Raw genomic sequence first — 7,790 nt, 5'->3', positions numbered from 1 at the left:
ATTTATAGTTCCAAACTATTTTCTTAATACATTTTTCTCTAGATTTGCTGATATTTTAAATTTTTATAGCTTGTTCAGCTGCCTAACAATCTATTTGGGAGTAATTGGTAACATTTTAATGCAGTTCTACCTGCTGGAAGCAATTCTAAATGGAATGGCATTAAGAACTGTGCTATGTCATTGCTAAATTGTTTTGAAGAAGTATTCGTAAACAATCAGAAACACCTGTGTTATTGGAAAAAAGGTGAAGCAAGGAAACTAGAATGTGAGAAATTGATTTTGAGGTAATATTTTCCTTCTGACAAAAGGATTCTAAGAAAAACTTCTGAGAAAATAGTACTAGTGATCGTTGACACTTTTTAATGATATTTACCAAATTGGGCTAATGCAAAGGAATATTTGCCAAGAATCACTTATTCAGGGAGTTCCATGGCAGGTGGAGTTGAGATCAAGGTTCTCACTGCCATTTGCATTATGATAACTCTAAGGACCTTGTGTGTATACATGAGATTGTCTTATATATATATATATATATAAATATAAATATTAAATATCAAATACATTTATATTTAATATTTATATTTTTTTGAGAAAAGCAGTAATAGATGCAGATATCTAAGGAGGACAATAAGGAAGAGTTTAATGGTCAGATGTTCTCTAATTCCACTAAGCGGAGTAAAGGCAATTAGCATTACAGAAGTAAGAAAAAAAAACAAAGACTGGGCTATGTGTAAAGAAAGACCTTGTCAAACTGTTGAACACAAAATTGGCTATCGTGATTTCTAGTTTCTTTTATTGCAGATTTCAAAACAACTGAATTTTTATTTTGGTTAGGGTAGAGCTCTTTTTCAGATGCAGGACTGAGAAATTACTCATTTGGTGCAGAGCAAACCTTTTCTGTAAAGAAGAAATTAAAAATGTATTCAGTTTTGAGGATCACATCCCCTCTGTTGCAGCTATTCAACTCTGCTGTGGCATGATGAAAACAGCTGGAAGCAATATGTAAAAAAAGATCATGGCGGTGTTTCAATAAATCTTTATTTATAAGAACAATAGAAGGAGGAATTTGGTCCTTGGGCTACAATAGCTGACTTTTAGTCTGTTATAACTAGCCCATGGAAAACACAAAAATTTGCTTGATAGGGTTTAGAAGAATGAATAATAAGTGAGCTCTATCTCTAATTTTTTCAATTTGATGAGTTTATAAGCTTTTAAACATTCTATAACAGTTCTTCATGTGTGTGACCTGTAATGGAAATAAAACAGATCCTTTTAATTGCTCATATATTTACCTGTATAATATGGAGACCTATTCTATCCTAAAAGCATTGTAAAGGTGGAATGAACTTACTTTATTCTCTATTCCCAATGTACAGCATAGTGCCCATCATTAATTTATGCTTAATAGACGTATTTGAAGCTTCGGGTATTTAAACTCTTGTAGGGTGCTTTAAGTGCAATACTAATTCTGAAAAAAATTAATAGAAACAAGGAAAACATTCAAAAGTCCATTTTTATACAATAATGAGCTTACACAAAGTTGTTTTTCTTTCCTTTGGAAACATTTTTATTGTATTACAGGAAATTTCCTCACTGAAATATTTTACTCAAAGATTCCACAGAGTCAAAGACATAGACCAGATAGGTTTACCTCAGAGGACTATCAAGTAGTGTCTGGAGAGCTAAAATCCAATTTGTAAGTGTTGTAAAGATTCTGGTATCTGTGGCCCTACAGAAACAATTTGCAGGATGAAGCCTGTTTCCATTATCAAACCCTTTTGCCAAATCAGTAAATATCACTAGGGTATAACAGGTTTCATTTAAGTTCAAATGATAGCTGATGGGCAGAAAATGTTGATTGGAAAAACTTCCAAAGAGAAAACTAAATGCCTCTTTCTGTGGAAATGTTTCACAGTTATTGAATGAAGTGAGGTTATGGTAATAGTAATCCAAGGTGGAATAAATAAGTGAACCCCAAACTTGGGGTTATCAAAGTTTTTCTAGTAGTTTGGCACGATGAACAAGGACTACTTGTGGGAGGTAATCTATTTTTTTTTCCCTCTAGTAATCTGTACACAATTATTTGGTGGGTCCAATTTGTCTTCCGGCCCACACTGAAATTCTGGGAGGAGTCTCTATCCGGTTATCTCAGGAAGTTGGAGTTTCTACCATCATTTGTCAGGAGCAAAATTTTACTTCTGAAACTAAAACCATTTTATCCCTACTGAATTTATATTCCTTTCAGAAAAAAATCTGGGTAAAACAAATGAAGACACTGGGTATGAGGCCATGAAAAACACTGATGCTTAAGAGACAGGAAACGCAGGAGGGAAGGTCTGTGATGGCTGCCGATCCTAAGGGGAATTTCCAGAACGCAGTGTGGAGAGGAGGAACTCCGGCAGAGCCCGTGGACATCCTGAGCTGAAGAAATGCAGCTGAGACTTCATGCTTGTCAAATCCTCTAGGAGTCCACAGGACAGTCCCTGGATAAGGGAGAACTGCTGAAAGAAAAAAGTCTTGATAGCTACAAGAGAACCCCAGAGAGTATGCAGAGCATTGATCATCATACACTTGTGAGCGAACAGTGGACCAGTGTTCAGGAAAGACTTACTCGAAAGAATTAGCAGGATCAGACTGTGATCATTAATCAAAGTTGAAGAGCACCTGTTCCTAGCAGCCTGGAAAACCTTACAGTTAGTGGGGCCTTGGTAGATTACCCAGAAGGATCTTGCTTCCAAAGTGTGGAACAATTGGCCCTCAGGTAAACATTTTTAAATATTCAAAAACAACTTACATGGAGATATAGAAAATAAAAAATTTAAAGAGATCAAAACTACAAGTATAAGTTAAAAAATACACTGAATTGAATTAAAGTAAGATTTGATATCAGAAAAGATTAGTGAACTTGAAGGCATAGCAGGTAGACTATCCAAAATGAAACACAGAAAAAGAAAAAAAAAAGCAAAAATCTTCATCAGTGGGCAATGAGTCAATTCAAGTGACTTAATATACATGCAATTTTAGTTCCCAAAAGTTGATGGGTGGAAAAATCCTTGAAAAAATAATGGCTAAAGATTTACAAATTTGATGAAAACTATATTCTTAGAGGAAAGAAGTTCAACAAACCCCAAGCTAAGAAATAAAGAGCACTGGGAGTGGTAACACAATAGACATACTTAAGTTCTTTTTTTTTTTTTTTTTCCCTTATTTAAGTTTCTTAAATTGACTGTTTAAATAAAAATACGTATTGTGGGTTTTAAAATATGTTCATATATTTAAAACACACACACACACACACACACACACACACACACACACACACACACACTCCTCCGGGAGGGAAGAAATTGAAATATACTATTATAACTTTTCTAAAATATGTTAAGTTTATCATTGCATAGTACTACCTTGTATATTTGAGGGTTTCTTTTTGGTAGTGCTTGGGATTGAGCCCAGATGTGGTCAATTGACCACATGATTGACCAATGAGTGTCAATCCCAATCCCAGACCTTTTTATTTTTTATTTTGAGATAGGATCTCACTAAGTTGCCCAGGCTGATCTCAAAGTTGCAATCCTTCTGCCTAAGCCTCCTGAAGCATTAGGATTACGGGCATGTGCCCCTGTGCCCTGGTAAAGGTAGGTTTTGATAATTTATAAATGTAAACTATAAATTGTTAAATAACCATTAAATATTGAAACAAAAAGTTATAGCTAATATGCCAGGAAATAACATGGATTCATAATAATAATCTAAAATAAAGTAGAAAAAGAAGGAAAAGGAACAAAAACAGAATGCAGTCAATAGTAAATAAATAGTATGCTGATAGACTTAATTATACCACTAGCCATTTAAGTGTAAATGGTCCAAACACCCCAATAAAGGACAGGGTTTTTATGCCAGACACAAAACAAGATTCCATTTCTCTGCTGCCATCAAGATATTCACGTTCAGCCTGAGGATGCAGCTCAGTGGCAGAGTGCTTGCCTAGCATGGATGAGATCCTTTTCATTTATTATTGCGTTTGCTAATATCTTGGGCAGGGTTTTTGCATAATATGTTAATGAATGATGTTTGTAGTTTTCTTTTCTCTTAATGCTTTCAAGTTTGGGGATAAGTATATTGCTGGCCTCATAGAAAGAGTTGGGAAAGAGTCCCTGCTCTTTAATTTTCTTGAAATACTTGTGTAGAATTTACTTCCTTGAATGTTTGTTATAATTCACTAGGAACCATCTGGACTTAGGGTTTTTTTTATAAGAAGGTTTTTAACTATAAACTCAATTTATAATTAAATATAAATAAAACAAATATAGGGTTATTCTGGCGGTGTATTTCTTCCTAAGATTTATAATTATTTATTTTGTCCATTCCTTCTAAATTGTTGAATTTACATGGACATATGACTGCTTATATATATATTATAGTATTATCCTTTTAATATCTATAGAATTGTTAGTGATTGTCCTTATTTTATATACTGTATTGGCAACATCTCTTTCTTCCTTCTTTGTTTCCCTGATGAGTGTAGCTAGAGATTGGTTAATTTTCTTAATTTTCTCAAAGAATCATTGATTTCTGCTCTGAAATTTATTTTCCTCTGTTTACTTTGAGGTTCATTTGTTGTTATTTGAGTTTCTTAAGATAGAAACTGAAGTCATTGATTTGAGAACTTTCCTCTAATAAAGACATTTGGTGCTAAAAACTTTCATGTTTTGCTTTTTGTTTTAGTTCAAAATGTTTTCAAAATTTTCTTTCAGTTAATTCTTTGACTCATAGATGATATAGAATTGTGTTTTTTAGTTTGCAAATATTTGAGGATTTTCTAGAGATCTATCTGTTAGATTTCTAGCTCAGTTCCATATGGTTAGAGAATATTCTTTGCATGACTTGAACCATGACTCAGAATGTGATGTGTCATGGCAAATGGTTGGTGTAACTTGTTTATTCAACTCTTATTGTATGGAATGCTCTGTGTCAATTAGATCAAATTGATTGAAAATGTTCATCAAGTCTCCTATATCCTCCCTGATTTTCTGTCCTTTCTACAAAATTGGTATGACCTTTTAACAAAATGACCATTATTTATTGGCAATATTCTTTCCACTTAATTTTATTTGTCTAATTTTAAAAGAGAAATTCTCTTTTAACTATTGTTAGAATTGTAGATTTATTGTTGTTCTTTTAACCTATTTATGTCTTTGTGTTTAAAGTGGATATTTTGTCAGTGCTGGGACTTGAACCCAGGGTCTTGTACATGCTAGGCAAGCACTCTGCCACTGAGCTGCATCCTCAGGCTGAACGTGAATATCTTGATGGCAGCAGAGAAATGGAATCTTGTTTTGTGTCTGGCATAAAAAAACCTGTCCTTTATTGGGGTGTTTGGACCATTTACACTTAAATGGCTAGTGGTATAATTAAGTCTATCAGCATACTATTTATTTACTATTGGCCTCATTCTGTTTTTGTTCCTTTTCCTTCTTTTTCTACTTTATTTTAGATTATTATTATGAATCCATGTTATTTCCTGGCATATTAGCTATAACTTTTTGTTTCAAAATATAATGGTTGTTTTAGGATTTATAGTTTATATTTATAAAGGGTCTCCTAGCATGTGTTAGTGGATGTTATTTCAACAAAACCAGGTTGATTTACCTTAGAAAATGAGCCAATGTAATTCAGGGTACAAACTATAAAGCCGTATGATCAACTCAGTTTATACAGAAAACAGCATTAAATAAACCCCAACGTCCTTTCTATTAAATACTCTCAGTAAGGAGGGTGGTAACATCCACATACTGATGAAGACAGATAGGAAGGTTCACAAATATCCTCGACAGAAAAAGGCAGAATGTTTTTTTCTCCAGTGCCCAGGAACAAAACACACAACTCTGCTCTCTCCACTTTTCAGCATGACACAGGAACTTCTTGCCAGTGCCATAAACCAGGAATAGGATAGAAAAACGAATGACAAAGGAAGGAAACAAATAAAAACATCTTTATTCACACATGACCTGATCATATATTTAAAAAAATACATAATGGAATTCTTTAAGAAACAAATCCCTGTTAGGACTAATAAGTAAATTTAGCAAGCTTTCAAGATATAAGAGCTAAATGCAAAAATCAGTTGTAAATAGTTGGAACTTTAAACCAAAAAATACCACTAAAATTGCATCAAAAAACTCCCCAAAACTTGTAGCAGGATGTCAAGGACCTGAAATTCTTATCCTGTGCTACTAGAGATACAAAAATATTACAACCACTTTGGAACTCTTCAATTTTCTTAAAAAGTTGGTACATATTTAGCATATAATCGATCACAAACCTCTTATATAGCAAACAGAAAATAAAGCTTATGATCATAGACTAGTAAGTGAATGTTTGCAAGAGCTTTATTTATAACAGTAAAATACTGGAAATAATCCAAATGTCCATCAGCATATCGACGGTTAAATTATGGTGGCACCACACAGTGGAATACTCATCAGCAATAAATCAGGTAGAACTGTTGCTCTATGACTATAACATTGGTTCATCTCAAAATAATTACTCTGAGTGAAACAAGCCAGAGAAATGCATTATACACCATGTGATTTCGTTTATATAAAAGTTTTAAAAATGGAAACTATTTTGTAGTGATGATAAGTAGGACAGTTGTTGCTGGGGTCATGATGGGGTTTGAAGGAATGAAAAAGGACATGGAATGATGAGTTGTCTGATTGCCTTTGCCTTGAAAGTCCAGGCCCCCTGGGACCCCATCACGAGGCCTCTGGTCCAGTGAAGTAATGTTAAGACTGGACCAGCTTTTGAAGAGCTGTTCTTCCTTAGATACCAATATCATCTCCTCTGAGAAATGCTGCTTTAGCGTCTAGCTGAAATATTTATTTTCATGTACTCTTGCAGTCATCTAAATAATTAGAAACATGTGCAGCTATGTATTTTGAAAAAGAACTTAATGACAAAAAGAGTCTTTTTTTATGGTAAACAAATGGGATACATGTTGTTTCTCTGTTTGTACAGGGAGTCAAGGCATACCATTTGTGTAATCATAAATTTACATAGGGTAATGTTGTTTGATTCATTCTGTTATTATTTTCTTCCCTTTCCCCCACCCCTCCCACCCCTCTTTTCCCTCTATACAGTCCTTCCTTCCTCCATTCTTACCACCCTCCTTAACCCTAACCCTAAACCTAACCCTAACCCTAACGCTAACCCCTCCCTCCCCCCATTATATGTCATCATCTGCTTATCAGTGAGATCATTCATCCTTTAGTTTTTTGAGATTGGCTTATAACACTTAGCATGATATTCTCCAATTTCATCCACTTGCCTGCAAATGCCATAATTTTATCTTTCTTCATGGCAGAGTAATATTCCATTGTGTATATATGCCACAGTTTCTTTATCCATTCATCAATTGAAGGACATCTAGGTTGGTTCCCCAATCTGGCTATGGTGAATTGAGCAGCAATGAACATTGATGTGGCTGTATCTCGGTAGTATGCTGATTTTAAGTCCTTTGGGTATAGGCCAAGGAGTGGGATAGCTGGGTCAAATGGTGGTTCCATTCCAAGCTTTCTGAGGAATCTCCATACTGCTTTCCAGAGTGGCTGCACTAGTTTGCAACCCCTCCAGCAATGTATGAGTGTACTTTTCTCCCCACATCCTCGCCAACACCTATTGCTTGTGTTCTTGATAATCGCCATTCTAATTTGGGTGAGATGGAATCTTAGGGTAGTTTTCATTTGCATTTCTCTTATTATTAGAGATGCTGAACATTTTTTCATATA

Source organism: Sciurus vulgaris (assembly GCF_902686455.1).
Source record: "Sciurus vulgaris genome assembly, chromosome: 12".
Lineage (NCBI taxonomy): Eukaryota > Metazoa > Chordata > Mammalia > Rodentia > Sciuridae > Sciurus > Sciurus vulgaris.
Note: the sequence above shows the minus strand (reverse complement) of the source record.